At 42.4% G+C, this 17,508-nt stretch overlaps 1 long non-coding RNA gene across 1 annotated transcript in view; it reads left to right on the top strand.

The window, feature by feature from the left end:
• Positions 1–17,508, top strand: part of LOC133971512 (uncharacterized) — a 273,667-nt gene that overhangs the window by 233,222 nt on the left and 22,937 nt on the right. The gene's annotated exons all lie outside the window — the stretch shown is intronic.

Raw genomic sequence — 17,508 nt, forward strand, 5'->3', positions numbered from 1 at the left:
GTATTCTATGATGCTGTTTTCTTTTTGTACCTTTTACTTTGTGAAGAACTTTTGACAAACAAATTGTTTTAAATCTATTTTTTTTTTGTCATTAACACATAGGCCATCATTTGAAATACCAGGAGTGAGTGTTTTGGTGCGTGTGAGATAATAGGAGCGTTCACATGAAGCAGCCCGTAAAATCCTTTTTTGTATACTAGTGGAACAAAACTGAGTGAGTTGCATGCCTGGTCCACAGCGTCACAGTGATCAGAACAGGGGCGGCTCCCGGCATAGGCGACATAGGCGGTTGCCTAGGGCGTAAAATGCAGAGAGGGCGCCACAAGAGGCTGATTTATCATGACGTGATACATGCAATGTTGACCAATGCAGTAACGTCACACCATCATCCTCTAGCCCCGGAGGCACACCGGAGCCAGAAGCGCAGCACAGCGTCTCAAAAAAGCCCTATGAGACGAATTGTAATTTGTGAATATGGGCTATACAAAAACAATTTGATTGATTGATTGATTGAAAAAGCTGTACGCCTCATTTCCACGGCCGTTAATCAATTCGGCAGTTCGCACTGGCAGCGAAGTACTTGGAAGCTCTGAGAAGCGCAGGGAAGCGCCAGGCAACACCGGGAAGCTTCGCGGGCGGCTCGCAATCTAAAGCGATGGTTTCAGGGTCTGTTCTATTTTTTTCACACTCCGAGAGCGAATCAGGCAGAAAACACACAGAAAATGAAACGATATAAGTGATATATTATATAAATGATCGAATAAGCATCCCATACTTTCGATTTCCCTGCTGTTCTCCAGGAGTTTCAATTACACCGACTTTTGCCCCCACATGATGAAATTTCACATGATGAAATTTCATCATGTGGGGGCAATCTCGCCATTTTTGGAATGGTGAACATAATAAATTAAAAAAAAATTGGGATGTGAAGTAATCCATTTTCATACGTACAATATGAACTAAACTTTGACCTAGTTATTTTTAAGGGTGATCTGGCACAACTCTGGCCAAACCAACAGACATGAATGTCCAGCACACCTGAACAAGTCTCTGCAGCTCTCTGGAAGTATGGTATAGGACATTACTAAAATCCACAATGATTTTAGAAAAAAGAGTGTGATAAATGATTAATTTAGCAGTGTTTTCTGATAGCAGGCACGTCAAGTCCCTCGACTTCTCTCAGTGTCAAATGTATGAATAAAATATATGAATATTTAATACATATATCAGTATAGCTCTTTAATTACACTAATTACTGAATTATAATTAAAGTAATTCGAGCCCATATCAAAACATTGGTTGAGGGAACACCAGATAGATACTATTACATGCAACGTATTATTTACTAATTTAAATTTAAATCTTGTAACTCATAGCTAACGTTATGCTAAAATCTAGACTGAGGTTGATTAACCTAACTAATTTTCCATTAGAAGTGTGGTAGATAAACTATACTATACTATCAACACATCACAAATTACAACAATTACATATTAAAAACATGTTGAAGCGTGGTGAAGTGGTTCAGCCACCAGCCACCAGTCTTCTGAGTCCTACTCAGATCTACACACTGTCCACCTTTTTGGCCATATTTGGATTAGCTTGGAACTAGGAGGAGTTAGGCACTTGCCAGCTGCCCAATTTAAGCTTAAAAGCTGCTCTGCAGAAACCTATCGGTGACGTGACGTCTTTATATACAGTCAATGATTAACAGTGCTTGAGTGAACACACAAATGCGCACAAACACTGCAGTATGTGTTGTAACAGCATGAGACTTACTGCATGGATATAATTATAAATATATCTATTACTCAAAATGAGTAAGCCTGATTCCTAATTCTGCCCTATTGGAGCCTTTCGAAAGAGTGTTTTGATTTGTCTTTGTGCTTTGAGTTCTTTGTTTCCAGTTACCTGTCCCAAACGTTTCCACTGTTTTTCACTTAACCCTGTCTCCACCACAATATGAGCAGTTTCACATGCCTATGCTCTGAGGGGGAAATGCACTTTTCAGGTGTCGATTCAGATGTGCTCCTGTCAGTGTTCAATGTGGGGAAGAGGTAAGTAGAGGAAGAAGGGTTTAGCTGGGAGGAATAGAGATTGATGTTGGTGTGTGTGATTGTATTAGTATATATGAAGAGCATAAAGGGAAAAGCGCATGTTGCTAAAGTAAGGGTCTTCCACAGCACGCCAGCTTGGCCTCTCCTCCACTCTGCTCTGTCCTTATATTTCAACCGTCATCAATAATTTATATATTAATGCCTTCTCACCTTACCTACACTTGTCCATGCTCCCCTCCTCCTACACTTTCCCACTGTCTCCGTGTTTCTTTTCTCTCTGTCTGCCCTGCTCCCTACTTCTCGTTTATTTGTCTCAAAGGGCAATGTTGTGCTCCTCCTCTCCTCTTTATTTCTTCTTCCGTCATTCTCCTCAATTAAATCACTTAGCTCCTGTCTTCATTAATTAGATGCAGTCCAAGTCAATTTTTTTCAAGTCTTCAATATTTAGTTTGTCTTGATACATGGTAATTGAGTACAGAAGGATTCATAATATCCCATCACAATAATTCAATTCTGACAGACTGTCAACTCCACAGAAATGAATAAAAATCGGGTCACAGGTCATTAGTAAATTATAGTGAGGAACATTTCTTTTAAAGGCTGAAACATACAAAACATGGTATAAACAAACTAGGAAACAAGAAAGAGTGATAACTTTTTGGCAAACAAACTCAGACTCAGCAAAAATAATAGATCACACAAATTGCGGATCTTCTGCCTGATTGGGCCTCATTCACAAACAGTGCTTAGGGGAGAGCGGGGTAATGTGAGACATTTTTTACATTTGCTCCCCTCTAGGCGAGCTAAAATGATATATCAGTAAAATTTACACATTTCCCATTAATTCAGGATGTTTCCTAGCAATGGAAATGATCAGAATGTCTTCAGGTCAAAGGGCAGTGAAAATAGGATTGTTTTTAAAAAAGTGGCCTTGTGTCTCACTTTACCCCTAAGCTGGGGAGACAGACCAGAGAAATCAAGGGGTTAAAGCAATCCACTTTAGAAATACCATAACAACACATGTTGTAACAGTTTAAATCCTGACAGCTAGATTGACAACCACACATTCCAAAACTAATATCTGACTAGTGAATCATGGGGATTGGTCAATTAAGAACATTTATGATTATTATGATTCATGTGATCTCTTGCATACCCTAGCTTACCTGCACATTGTTTCTCTGTCCATTTGGCAGGGACAGGGATATTGTTTTTCTCTGTGTATTCAAATGCCAGTTCACTGCATTTAACTGGAGCAAGGGCTTGGAACTGGTCAGCTAGTTGTTTCAAGTGTTTGGCAAGCTCCTCCTCCATCTCATCTGTGAATATTCTCTTTGCCTCAGCTACTGCACCCCAGGCTACTGATTTTAATCCCCTTTCTCTTTTTTCTTTATGAATCTTTTGAGGTTTGTCTTATCAATATTTCTATCCCTTCCAGCTTTTCTTAAGGACTTCTTTCCTTTCATGACCTCAGCGGCTGCACTCTCAATCTCTGCGAGGGGTGTTTGGCCCCAGGTTGACTTCCTGGTGTAGTTTCTTGGCATGATGGCTTTTCTACCGGAGGCTGAAGCGCCGTGCTGCGACAAGGCTGCCTAGCGCAGTGCAGCTATCGTTTCGGCGTCGAGTCTATTTTTTGCGCTTGACACGTGCGTATCGCGTCACACACACTGACATTTTTAGACGATATTGATGACATATTTTATATGATATAAATGATCAAATATGCATCCCATACTTTGAATTCCCCTTCAGTTGTCCTGGAGTTTTAATTTAACCAATGACATTAAATGTCCCCCTCTGCCCACCCACTTCAGCCACACAAGCAGGGATAAAGAGAAAAATGAGAGAGAGGGGGCTACGTATTCTCCACATGGGCTTGAGTGGAGAATATGTAATTTACCCTTGACACCTGACATTTAACAGAGCAAACAGCGAAGAAGTTCTTCAACATGGATGACATTAAATCAATAATTGAAGTGGAGAAGTACAGTGAGTAGTATGATCCTCAGAACATGTTGTATAAACACAACACCAAAAAGACAAATGATGGAATGCTGTTGCTTAATGTTGGAGCAACAAGTAAGTATATGCTTGAATACTACTGGATCAACGGATTATTAGCGCTGCCCGGCAGTTCAGCGTTGCTTCAGCGTCCGGTGTGAACAGCCAAGCGCCGGCGCGATAGGGATTAGTGCGGCGCTTTGGCGTCGCGTCCGTGTTCTCTGTTCCTCTTTCAAAATGAATGTGTCGATGTCTTCTAAAACAGACTCAATGACAGCATCTACACATCTCAGCTCTCCAGCGGCAGGCACGTTTGTTGAAAACGAATTCAACCCAAGCGCACTTTGATGACGTGGTTGATAACGTGCTGTTGATCATCTGTCCATCATCGTATAAAGCCCGCCCTGACAATCTGATTGGTCCGAACAGTTTCTATTAGTTTATAATTTGTCCCGAACGAAGCGACTCCAGACCGAACTTCCCGACCTCAAATGTTGTGGGCGGGGCTTAGTTCGTCTTGCATCCAGGCTAAATACCACAGCACCAGCACCCAGAAATGGGAGGGGCTCGAAAACATAATGGTCGCATGACCACAAATGTGTACCGTTGCTTAGATACAGGGGGTGTCTCACATTACCCGATGTCTCACATTAGCCCGCTCTCCCCTACATACAAAACTGTGCTTAAACCGTTGGTACGTATGTTTGAAGCACAAATTTGGGCTTCATCAACATGTTCTTATTGTAGTGTTGTCTGGAAAATGAGGGTAAAAGGCCATCGTTTCTTTCTCTAACTTGTATTAGCTAACTGTAGAATAACACTGAATACAAAGACTGGGTGCGGATGGCAGACTACTCACCCACTCATTCCGCCCAGCATTTCAATAAAATAGTACCGTTACACTATATCACCATTCCTTTGAATCTTTTAGAGCGAGGTGGAAAAATGGCAGAACATCAATATTTTTTCATTTTTATTTACTTTCATGGTCCAGTTAAAAATAAATGATCCACTATGCAACAAAGTTTCTTCATAAACATATCTTTACTGTCAAACATCTTTTAGGATCTTTCTTTTTTGTCTTCTTTGTAAACGGAAGGCCCTTTAATGTGAATTTAAAATTCTGCAATACTACCTTCTTGGACGTGAGTTTGATTTAGAAACAGACCACCGAGCCCTCATCTAATGTGAGTGACAATTAGTTGCAGTTGTACTCTTTATAGTTAATACCTCTTGTTTCACAAATTTCATTAGATTTTTCTAAAGAGGTGATATTTTCTGATGTATAAAGAAGTTATTGTAAGCCGTTATTTATGTTTCCATTCACTGGTTTTGACTAAAATATTATTTGATTTGGTAATTTAGCCCACTGGGAGGGTTTGAATGTATAAAAGGGCAGCTTCAAGCCCTTGTGAGGGATCTCTGAGTCTGGTTACAGAAGTAAGTAACGAGTAACGGAATAATTTTCCCTGTCGTTTTTGATTAAAAATTATTTTCTTTTTATATTCTTGTAAATATGTCAACGAGCTACTTGGGAGACGGCTGTAAATAAATTGAAAACACCACACTTTTTAGACTACAACTGTGTTTCAGACCTGTTTTAGGAGTTTTAAGAGAGACCCCGCCACATATTTGTTTGAAAAATAAAAGAGATTCTGTAGGAAGTCGGGAAAGAGGGACAAGGTCTACACAGAGATTGGGATGTGGATGATTAGGTGGGTATCAGAAGCTTCATCAAGAAGCTAATTTAGCTTATCAACTTAGTTATTTTCAGTTTCCAGCTCATTCACATTTCTGCTGATTGGTAAACTGAATGTTTTGCTGCTGTAAACCTTAGTTGCTGAACATGGAGAGTTCAGAGACCAACAGCTGCTTGAGCCCACATTCACTGAGATACGGGAGACTCTGTTCAAGAGAGAATGGCAATTATGTCCAAAAGGATTTGAAAAGAGATGCTAAATGTTTCTTTAGAAACTATGGCAACACATCATTAATGTGCTTTTTATTATTACATTTTTTTCTTTTTTGAAATGCTAACAGTTTTTAGTCTTAACAACCTATAATTCTTATTTTTGACAGGTTACCTTATTATTTTTGTCAGTTTTCACTAGTCTGTAATTATATAAATTGGATGAATTGTTGTTACTTTACCCTTCAATAGGCCCTTCATATTTAAATACTTTTACTCCAGGAGGGGGTGTCAAGTCCCGTCCTGTCCGATAGTATGTTTCCCCTGTGTGGTCATTATTTATGTTCTGTGTTCTGTTTACCTAATCATCTCTCCTCTCGTTTCAGACATGTCATGCCCTCCCCTTGTGTGTGCCCGCCCTTTTTGGATACTCTGCCCGATCATCGTCTGCCTTCCGGTGTATCGACCTTGGACCGTACTTACTACGAACTTTGTCGCTGCCTGTTCCCATTTGGATTTGTGTACTTGTGTATGGACTGCCTATCCGTGTACCGAGCCCAAACAGTAAAGTTTGTCTATTGCACATACCTTTGTCTCCGAGTCGTGTGTGATTGGATCTTCAAACTACACTCAGTCATAACAGGGGGTCCTCTTTATGGAGGCTGCCATGTTTTTTACAGTAGTCCAAACTGGAACATCTAAACATCTTTTTAGTTTTTATGACAACTGACGGTGACCACTAGTTCTCTTTCACGTTTGGAAGGGGAGGGTGAGGTGACAACAACATTAGACTCCACCACTAGATCTCACAAATTTGGCACACTGAACCTTTAATTGTAAGGATCATGAAAATAAGTGTGAGGTGCACTGTAAACATCATTGTAAAATTACCAAAGTAATCGGTAACTTTGTTGCCATCCAAGAAATAATTAAATTTACTCAAACTTTTTTTCAGTGGCGGTGGTTTAGGAGTTGAACACTACCTTGAAGGTTGACCATTCACACCTGTTCCTCCAGATGCATGCTTGATTGTGCTTGGGCAATACACTGAACCCTTAATTGCCTCCGACAGCTATTCTGTGGTAGTGAAGTGAGAATACAATGTGAAAGCTCAGCATATAGAGGTGCTGCATGAATTTGTGTGTGTGAATAGGACTAGTATTTTAAAGCAATTTGAGTGGTTGGTGACTTGAGAAGTGCTATGTAAATGCAGTCCTAACCTTTGTATAGTCACGAACCTGTAAGTTTATGATCCTTATTAATCCAATTTTAGAATTCTTACTTTTCTTCTCCAGGTAGGCTCTCCCTCAGGCATCTGGTCCAACTCTTTCTCTACAGCTTTTTTCCCTCACTTTCCTTTCCCATCGAATCTCATCATCAACCCCCACAGTCTTGTCCCGAGGTAGCTTTCAATGAGATATATTAATGTGTGCAGTTTAATTAGCGAGAACCCACATGGCTATTGATTATGCACTTGCCTGGGGTAAAGTTTACCTTCTGCTCTCAGTCATATTGATCTCTGGGTGGGAAGGAGCACATCGACAGTCGCAGAATTCGCATATCAAGTGGGGGATCCTCAGAGCATGTTTGGATGTACCAATTGTGTCTCTCTTAAAGTCAACAATATTTGATGTTAGGGGCAGACTTTACACTTACACAACTGCATGCGCCCCCCTACAAACATACATTAATTGTGATGTTGATTTATGATGAATTATATAGATAGATAGATGGATACTTTATTAATCCCGAAGGGAAATTCAGATCATCCAGTAGCTTGTACACTTCACTGACATATATACATAAATCACATACATCACATACGGAGAGCATATATACAGATACAGGTATGGAATGCAATGATGTGATTGTGTCAGTGTCCAGTATTAAAGTGATTTTGTGCTGCTGGAGTGGATAGTACAAACAGAACAAAATATAAACAGATCTCCCCCCCCCACTCTCCCTCTGTGTGGCGTTATGAAGCCGAATGGCCCTGGGGACAAAGGACCTCCTCAGCCTTTGCGATGAGCATGACAATGACAGGAGTCTGCCACTGAAAACGCTCCTCTGACCTATGACAGTTTTGTGAAGTGGGTGGTGCTCATTATCCAAGATAGACCGCAACCTACTCAGGGTCCTGCTCTCTGCCACTGTTGTGAGGCAGTCCAGTTCAGAGCCAACGACAGCTCCCGCCTTCCTCACTAGCCTATCCAGTCGCCCTGCATCCCTCTTCTTTATACTGCCTCCCCAGCACACAACAGCATAAAAAAGGACGCTGGCAACAACAGACTGGTAGAACATGCGCAGGAGTTTTTTTGCAGATGTTGAACGACCTCAACCTCCTCAGGAAGTAGAGCCGTCTCTGACCCTTCTTGTAGATGTGTCCACATTTGCTGACCAGTCCAGTTTATTGTCCATATGGACTCCTAAATATTTGAAGGTGTTGACCACCTCCACACTGACCCCCTCGATGGAGACGGGGAGCAGAGGAGGCTGAGACCTCCTAAAGTCTACCACCATCTCCTTGGTCTTAGTGGTGTTCAGCTGCAGGTTGTTGAGTGTACACCACTGCACAAAGTTATCCACCTGGCTTCTGTACTCCCCCTCCTGGCCATCTCTGATACATCCCACAATAGCAGAGTCGTCAGAGAACTTCTGGATGTGGCATGACTCCGAGTTGTAGTTAAAGTCAGATGAATACAGGGTGAACAGGACTGGTGAGAGCACAGTCCCCTGTGGAGCGCCGGTGCTGCACAACACAGTCTCAGAGACACAGTCTTTCAGCCTGACAAACTGTGGTCTCTCTGTCAGGTAGTCAGTGATCCAGGATACCAGGTGGATGTTCACACCCATCTGCAGGAGCTTGTCACTCAGTCGAAGGGGCTGGATGGTGTTGAAAGCACTGGAGAAATCAAAGAACATGATTCTCACAGCACATTTCCCCTTGTCTAGATAGGAGTGTGCCCTGTGCATGAGGTAGATGTTGGCATCCTCCACGCCCACCTTCTCCTGGTAGGCAAACTGCAGCGGGTCGAGTGCATGACGAACCTGGGGTCTGAGGATGTGAAGAAGCAGTCGTTCCATAGTCTTTGAGATGTGTGATGTCAATGCGACTGGCCGGAAGTCATTCAGCACACTGGGGTGTGGCTTCTTTGGAACAGGGATGAGGCAGGATGTTTTCCACAGTGCAGGGACCTTCCCCAGTTGGAGGCTCAGATTGAAAATATGTTGCAGCGGCTCACCCAGTTCCACAGCACATGTCTTGAGAAGACTTTGACAGACCCCATCAGGGCCGGCTGCTTTCCTAGGGCAGTTCTGCTGTGACCTGCTCCGCAGTGATGGTAGGGGGGAGGGGGGAGCTCTGGGTGATCGCCTGAGGGAGGGGTGCAGCTGTGTGGAATGGCAGAGGGCTGGAAGCTGGAGGGAATGGGGCCTCACTGGCTGTAGTCTGAGCAGGGGGGAGAGGGGGATCTCGGGGACATGAGGGTGAGGGGGTAGAGGCATGCAGTGAGCAGGTAACAGCAGCTGATGGGGCTGACGGGGAGGGGGGTGAGGACTAGGTGTACAACAGTTATTTCCCCCTGTAGCCGGATTGTCAAACCTACTGTAGAATTGGTTTAACTGGTTTGCTCTCACCACATCCCCCTCAACAGTGTCGCTGTGTGATCGCCTGATGGAGGGGTGCAGCTGTGTGGAATGGCAGAGGGCTGGAAGCTGGAGGGAGTGGGGCCACACTGGCTGTAGTCTGAGCAGGGGGGAGAGGGGGATCTCGGGGACATGAGGGTGAGGGGGTAGAGGCATGCAGTGAGCAGGTAACAGTAGCTGATGGGGCTGACGGGAAGCACCGCACCGTTTTAGTGGGAGCGACAATGTACATGCAGAAGTTCAGGTATTCAGTAGTGCAGTGTGTGACCCCATCAATGTCCTGATGTCCATCAATATCATATTATGTTGCTGTGTTTTATGCAAATTCAGAATTTGCATCAATGCAACATTCCGTCAACCCATCATCAAAGTCAATGAGGATGTCACAACATCGCAGCGAGTATAGGGGGTTTAGTTCTTAACAATCATTGTGAGAGAGAAAAAGCATGAGGGAAGGCAAAAATGTATACTTGCAATAAATTATAAATTTTTTTACAGGTACTTTTGAAAATTATGTTGTTGCTTTACACTGGATGGTTTTGATAGGAACCATTGCCTAGAACAGCCTTATTCATTATTCGTGTGCAAGTCGCTCACAGCCACAAATACAAACACACTCACAAGACCACAACGTTGCAATTACAACTTAATTAACATCACATACACTGTATCAGCAAACAAACACAACCATGGACAAATTTCTGATTCGTAAAAGTCAGGCAACCGATGCGCCAGATTCGAAGAAGCCAAAGCTTCGAACCAAACACCCGGACTTGAAAGAGAAGCCTGTGGACTTCTTTAAACGTAAACGTGATGGCCTCCAGCAACAACAAACCACCATCTCCAAGCATAGCACTGTCTCCAAGCAGTGTCTGGAGGCATTGTATGTAGTTGCTCCTAGAATTGCTAAGCTTGTCAAACCCCATACAATTGCTGAAACACAGATTTTGCCGGCCGCACAAGACATGTGTAGAATAATGATAGGAGAGAGTGCAGCTGCTAAACTCATGTCAAATGACACTGCGTCACGCCGAATATCAGAAATGTCCAATGATATCATAGAGCAACTAATACACTACATTCAAATCAGTCCTTACTATGCACTGCAGCTGAAAGACATCGCTGGAAAGGCCCAGCTTCTCACTTATGTTAGGTATGTGCGCGAAAAGGAAATTGAGGAGGACATACTGTTTTGCCAGCCTCTTCAGACCCGTACAAAATGGGACACAATCTTTGATGTCCTTGACTCATTCATCCAAGACAGTGGTTTGGGCTGGGGAAACTGTATTGGCCTCTGCACAGATGGAGCGCGGTTGATGACAGGGCGTGAGCGTGGCCTTGTAACACGCGTCCAGCAAGTTGCTCCACTTGTGCAATGGACACACTGCATGGTCCATCGCGAGGCACTTGCTGCCAGGAAAATGCCACCGCTCTTCGAGTCAGTGCTTCACCAGGCCGTGAAAATAATTAACCATATTAAAGCTTGTCCACTGAACTCCCGTATGTTTGGGGTCCTCTGCCAGGAGATGGGGTCAGGGCACAAACAGCTGTTGCTGCACACTGAAGTTCGCTGGCTCTCCAGGGGGCGGGTGTTACAACGGCTGTATGAGCTGCGAGAGGAGGTAAAGTTGTTTTTGACTGAAAGTCAAACAGATCTGGCGAAGCACCTGGATGATGCCATGTGGCTTGCCGCCCTCTCCTATTTGGTGGATATTTTTGACCGGCTGAATGGCCTTAACCGTTCATTTCACAGCCCTAATATATATATTTATATATTTATATATATATTTATATATATATATAAATATATATATATATTAGGGGCCCATATTTATATATATATTTATATATATATATAAATATATATATATTAGGGCTGTGAAATGATTAAAAATGAAATCAAATTAATCACAGATTTCTATGGATTAATCATTATTCATCACATTACCAATTTTCTCGGTATATTCTTGTGAGAACAAAAAGATTCATGACAAAAGTCGGATATATACACAACCGTTCAAAAGTTTGGGGTCACCCAGACAATTTCGGGTTTTCCATGAAAATTGTATTCATCAAATGAGTTGCAAAATGAATAGAAAATATAGTCAAGACATTGACAAGGTTAGAAATAATGATTTTTATTTGAAATATTAATTTTGTATTCAAACTTTGCTTTCGTCACAGAATGCTCCATTTGCAGCAATTACAGCATTACAGACCTTTGGCATTCTAGCTATTTTTATGTTGAGGTAATCTGTAGAAATGTCAGCCCATGCTTCCTGAAGCACCTCCCACAAGTTGGATTGGCTTGATGGGCACTTCTTGTGTATTATACAGTTAAGCTGCTCCCACAACAGCTCAAGGGGGTTGAGACCTGGTGACTACGCTGGCCATTCCATTACACAAAGCATACCAGCTGCCTGCTTCTTCCCTAAATAGTTATTGCATCATTTGGAGGTGTGCTTTGGGTCATTGTCCTGTTGTAGGAGGAAATTGGCTCGAATCAATCGCTGTCCACAGGGTATGGTATGGTGTTGCAAAATGGAGCGATAGCCTTTCTTATTTCAAATCCCTTTTACCTTGTACGAATCTCCCACTTTACCAGCACCAAAGCAGCCCCAGACCATCACATGACCTCCACCATGCTTGACAGATGGCATCAGGCCCTATTCCAGCATCTTTTCCCCTGTTCTGCGTCTTACAAATGTTGTAGTTTAATGTTGATAAAGGATTAAAAAAAACTGTTTAGGTGTCAGTACCAAAATACTGCCCCCAGTATTGAACAAAAATGTACTGGGATCATGGATTGACCAAAGTATGATATCTCTAATATATCAAGGCAAAAGGAAAGATAACTTCCTGAACATTTAGAAATACAATATTCACAACCAGCACTGAACTATTTGTCCGCTTGCATCTGTTGCCATCCCAGACTGTACTTTGACCAACAGCGTTAAAAGACTAAAAGTGCTTTTGTGTTTGGTTGGCTGGGGTTCATTGAGAACTATTGTCTCCATTAGTCTTCTGACCTCATAGTAATTCCTGGAAGTTCCATTTGTTGTGTCAGATATCTTGTTGGGCCCGTGATTCACTTAAGTCACTCAGTAATTCATATCACATTTCACCCAATCATTGCTTTACCCACTAATTCTTTCACATTTTTCACAGATCCGATTAAAGTTATTAAATAGGTAACAATGATGAAGAATGTTTTTGTTTATGCGACAAAGGATGTCTGGAGCAGATTGCTGTGGACTTTCAGGGCTGATAACCAAATATTTTCTGGGATTTGTTTTATCGGCAGTTTGTTTCTCTAAAGGCCAAATGTCGGGCCCAGCTGTTGTCCCTCAAATTGATGTCGGGCCCAGCTGTTGTCCCTCAAATTGATGTCAAGCCTGAGGTGAAAGTAAGTAGCAACTATTAAGCCACCACAAATGCTGAAGAATGCTGAAGTTTTCCGGATAGAGGCATCACAGCAGTTCAAATTCACATCCACAACAAGCAGCATATTTACTGTATGTCCCTCAATCTGAGTCCTAGGCGCATGCATCTTCTCCCTGAAGTCTCTTCCCAGAGTGTATGTGAAGTGCGTCTCATCCTCACATTATGTGTGAGTTTGCTTCCTGAAGCTCCATCTCTCCAACATGTTCTTATATGCAATCTGTTCAGAGGTATGTTGTTTTGGTGAGATGACGATACAAGTGGGAGTTGGCTGTCGCCATTTTGTAGCCAAGTTTGGTCAAAACAAGTAATTCAACATTGTTCATGGGGTCAGGTTGACCCCATTATAATCCCCCCCTTTTGGGGTCCCTAGATCCAAAACTATCTGAAATTATTGTTTTCAAATCATATCACAACACTGACAACAAAACAACATTTCACTCAACAATGGGCAGGAGAGAATGGGGATACCTTTGAATGAAGGATAATCTGGTGGTCTAGGGCAGGGGTTCCAAAAGTGGGGGTCGGGGGTCGCGAGAGACCCCCTCTAAAATAATTTAATTAAAAAATTTTTTTTGTATAAATATATATGTAGCCGAGCGTATTGTTGTCTTATTATGTCAAGCCTCAGCCGAAAGAGGACACAAGAGAGGGTCATTAACTCTGGACATCACACCCGTTTATTTCCCGTTTCATTCCACCACAACTCTTCTCACAAACCCCTGTCAAAATAAGAGTCCCCACAAACAACCCGCTTTCAACAGGAACTACTCATTAAGCCCTGAAAAATAAAGTCACTAAATAAAATAGCTAACATACACATAAATATGAGTTGAAATTAGAATGAAACCATGCAATAAAAACATTGCATTTAACTACCTTTAACTAGGCAGCACGAATCACTGCCTGTCTGACCGACATCTCTCAGTGGATGTCTCAACACCACCTGAAGATTAACCTTGACAAAACTGAACTTCTTTTCCTTCCAGGGAAAGACTCTCCCATCCACGACCTGACTATTAACTTTGACAACTCTGTGTTAACCTCCACTCCGACGGCTAGGAACCTGGGCGTAACACTCGACAGCCAACTCTCCCTTACTGCCAACATTTCTGCAACAACACGGTCCTGTAGATTCATGCTGTACAACATCAGGAGAATACGCCCCCTTCTCACTCAGAAGGCGGTGCAGGTTCTGGTCCAGGCTTTGATCATCTCACGTCTAGATTACTGTAACTCGCTCCTGGCAGGTCTACCTGCTACTGCCATCCGACCTTTGCAGCTCATCCAGAATGCAGCAGCTCGACTGGTTTTTAACCAACCTAAATTCACTCACACTACTCCTCTCCTCCGCTCCCTTCACTGGTTACCAGTGGCTGCTCGCATCCGGTTCAAAACACTAGTACTTGCGTACCATGCTGTGAACGGATCCGGTCCAGTCTACATCCAGGACATGGTCAAACGTTACACCCCATCCCGTTCACTCCGCTCTGCTTCGGCCAATCAGCTCGTTGCTCCCTCACTGCGAGCTAAACAATCATCAAAAACACGACTGTTTTCCGTCCTGGCTCCTAAATGGTGGAATGAGCTCCCCATTGACATCCGGACATCAGAAAGTCTACACATCTTCCGCCGAAAACTAAAAACATACCTCTTCCGACTTTACCTTGAATAAATAAAAAAACAAAAAAAACAAAAAAAAAACAAAAAAACAAAAAAAAGAACACTAACAACTTTTTGAAACTAACACTTTAGTAGCACTTAAATGGCACTTACTTATAGCACTTTGTAGTTTTGCTTTATTTGAAGAAATTGTATTTTCTTGATTCTTGTCGTCCTTGGTATGTACCCTCGGGTTTGAATGCACTTATTGTAAGTCGCTTTGGATAAAAGCGTCAGCTAAATGAAATGTAATGTAATGTAATGTACCTATGCAATCGCGGCCCATATCGGGCCGTGAGAGCCCACAAGGTGTGTTTTTTTATCGATCAGAGTCAAACATTTGTATTTAAAGAACTGTGTCGTACAGCTAGGTACTAATGCAACATATCGGTAGAAAGCTAAGATTCTTCTGATTCCACTGATGTAAACCATTTAAAGATCCGATCACAATCAACGTAACAGTCAGACAACTTACCAAAAAAAATAATTAAGACAGTCAACGTCACTAAACCTAAGAAGCAGGATATTAATCCACAGATCGATAACATTCCAACAAAAACAGTGTTGGTACATTGCCAAAGGACCAGACGATCGAATCCAGTAACATAATCACTCCATAGCACACTATTTCATCACAGAATAGCCACAGCCAGCTGATGCGTAATCTCAGAGTAGCCAGCAGCTAAGTGCCAATTTTGACTTTTTTTCCGTCCTAACTTCTGTTAGAAAGTAAACCCAGCGACTCTCTGGATTTCAAAATGGAGGGTGCACTCTAACCTTTAGATGGACAGCTCATTCGACCCAATTGGAGAAGGCAGGGGTTGTCCACATTCGGCAAAAGCCAACGAGAGCCCTCGTTTACAGACAGTGCACGCCCTTCTTCTGACGTGGCGAGGCTCAGCCAACTGCAGTCGATTTTTGTTATGACTGACTTATCGTTTAGCCGATTACATTTTCCAGGAAGTACATGTCCTCCGCGACCTGATAGATAACTATCAACACACAGCAAGTCACTACACAACAGCGGACAGGTGCTTCCAGAGCATCTCATCCCTGTGCGTAACAGTAAGTGAGCACTGGTTTTGAGATTGGTGCGTAAAAGTTCGGGGGCGTTGCTGTGAGATCCGTGTGCAGAATTCAGTCTTGCTATGGAGAGTTTTGAAGCTACACTATGAAGAAACGTTTAGAGATATGAAACTTGACGACCGAACAAGCAAAGGGATCTGTGTTATCGGCGTGACAGCGACAAGTCTGATTATGACGTATCAGAGGAAGACAGCGACACGTCGTTTGACTACGAGGCAGACGGCATGTTTCAGGAAGGACGAGACATTACTCTTGACAAGTACGTACTTTATTATAATAAATAACTAAATTACTGTGTGTGTGTGTGTTCGTGTGTTTTTTTAGGATTTACTGTTGATTAGTAAAAGGTGTGGATTTAGATGTGGGAGAGATAATAGTTGTTTTTGTTTGAGAATTAGAATGTGCATATAGATGGTGGAGAGATGAGTGTGCCTTTGTGTGTCGAGATGAATGTGAACAGATATGCATATAGGTGTGGGTGTGGTGCCTCTGTACGGCTCTTCTAATAGCTCCTGATTAATTTTTCTTTTCCCACATAGGTCCATCGAGGTTCATGGGTGCTGACATCCTGATAGGGCACTACAAAGTCCCTCCACAAGACTCCTCCTGCAGTCGTGACTGCTACAATGGCTGGCATGTATCCAAACATTTTAAAGATGTATATTTTAATACATTTTTAACCATATGACCAGTTTTGTCTCCTTTATATAAAAGTATGATTTTTAGTGTAAAAGTAGCCTTTTTACCATGTTACCATGGGTCCTTTGGAGCCTCCAAATTTTTGGAAAATGCCTCGACATGCCCTTAGTAAAACATCTGTAAAATATTCATTTTCTGTGGTATTGTAGTCAAATTTGAACTTGGGCTAGTCAAGGCCCCATGCTAGGGTCCCATTATGTTATTCAGCTCATAAGTCACAGCTAGAGTCATCAGCAGGCATCTGTTTACCAAAAATATTCAGGCGACAATAAAAACCTTCTACCTCACTGTGTGCCAACTGCTATTACTCAATGCCAGGAGCAGTTAGATTGATTCTGACTGTTTGGGGGGAAAGTTCAGGATGTTACCTTTCAAAAGAGACCAAGATCATGCATGTACTCCAAATAGTTCAAGAACAGCATTCAATTTAATTTTGGTGTCCTCAAACAGGCGTTTTAGGCGAATTTCACCCGTTTCTTAAGAGGTTACCTCCTGCTGTAGATATAAATCTGGCCATGCATGGGAATAAATTATAAGACTGTGATCTGGAATCAGTGCTGCTGTCTAAAGGGACTATTGACCAGTGCATCACCGACATGGCCCAGGACCTAAAGTGCCAGCTGGTGGATATAGTTAAGAAAGGGAAATATGCTTTACAGTTAGATGAATCCACAGATATATTAAACACTGCCCAGCTGCTTGTTTTCATCAGATACATTTTTTACGGAAAACGTAATGATGTCCTGCTCTGCACTCCGGAGTGGACGTGCAAAGGTGAGGAAGTGGCGCCGGACTTAAATTCAACAAACTGTATTATTCACAGGGAATCTCTTGCAAGCAAAACACTTGAACCAGAGCTTAAACATATTCTTGACATTTCGATAAATATGGTCAACTACAGAGTGAGTTTAAGAAGTGAAATTAATGTTTAGGCTAAAATAAATAGCCCTAAAGTTTTTGCACATGGCAGCATAATGTGTCCGCTGCTCGTTATGCATTCAGACATCA

Source organism: Platichthys flesus, chromosome 16 (genome assembly GCF_949316205.1).
Source record: "Platichthys flesus chromosome 16, fPlaFle2.1, whole genome shotgun sequence".
NCBI classification, from domain to species: Eukaryota; Metazoa; Chordata; class Actinopteri; order Pleuronectiformes; family Pleuronectidae; genus Platichthys; species Platichthys flesus.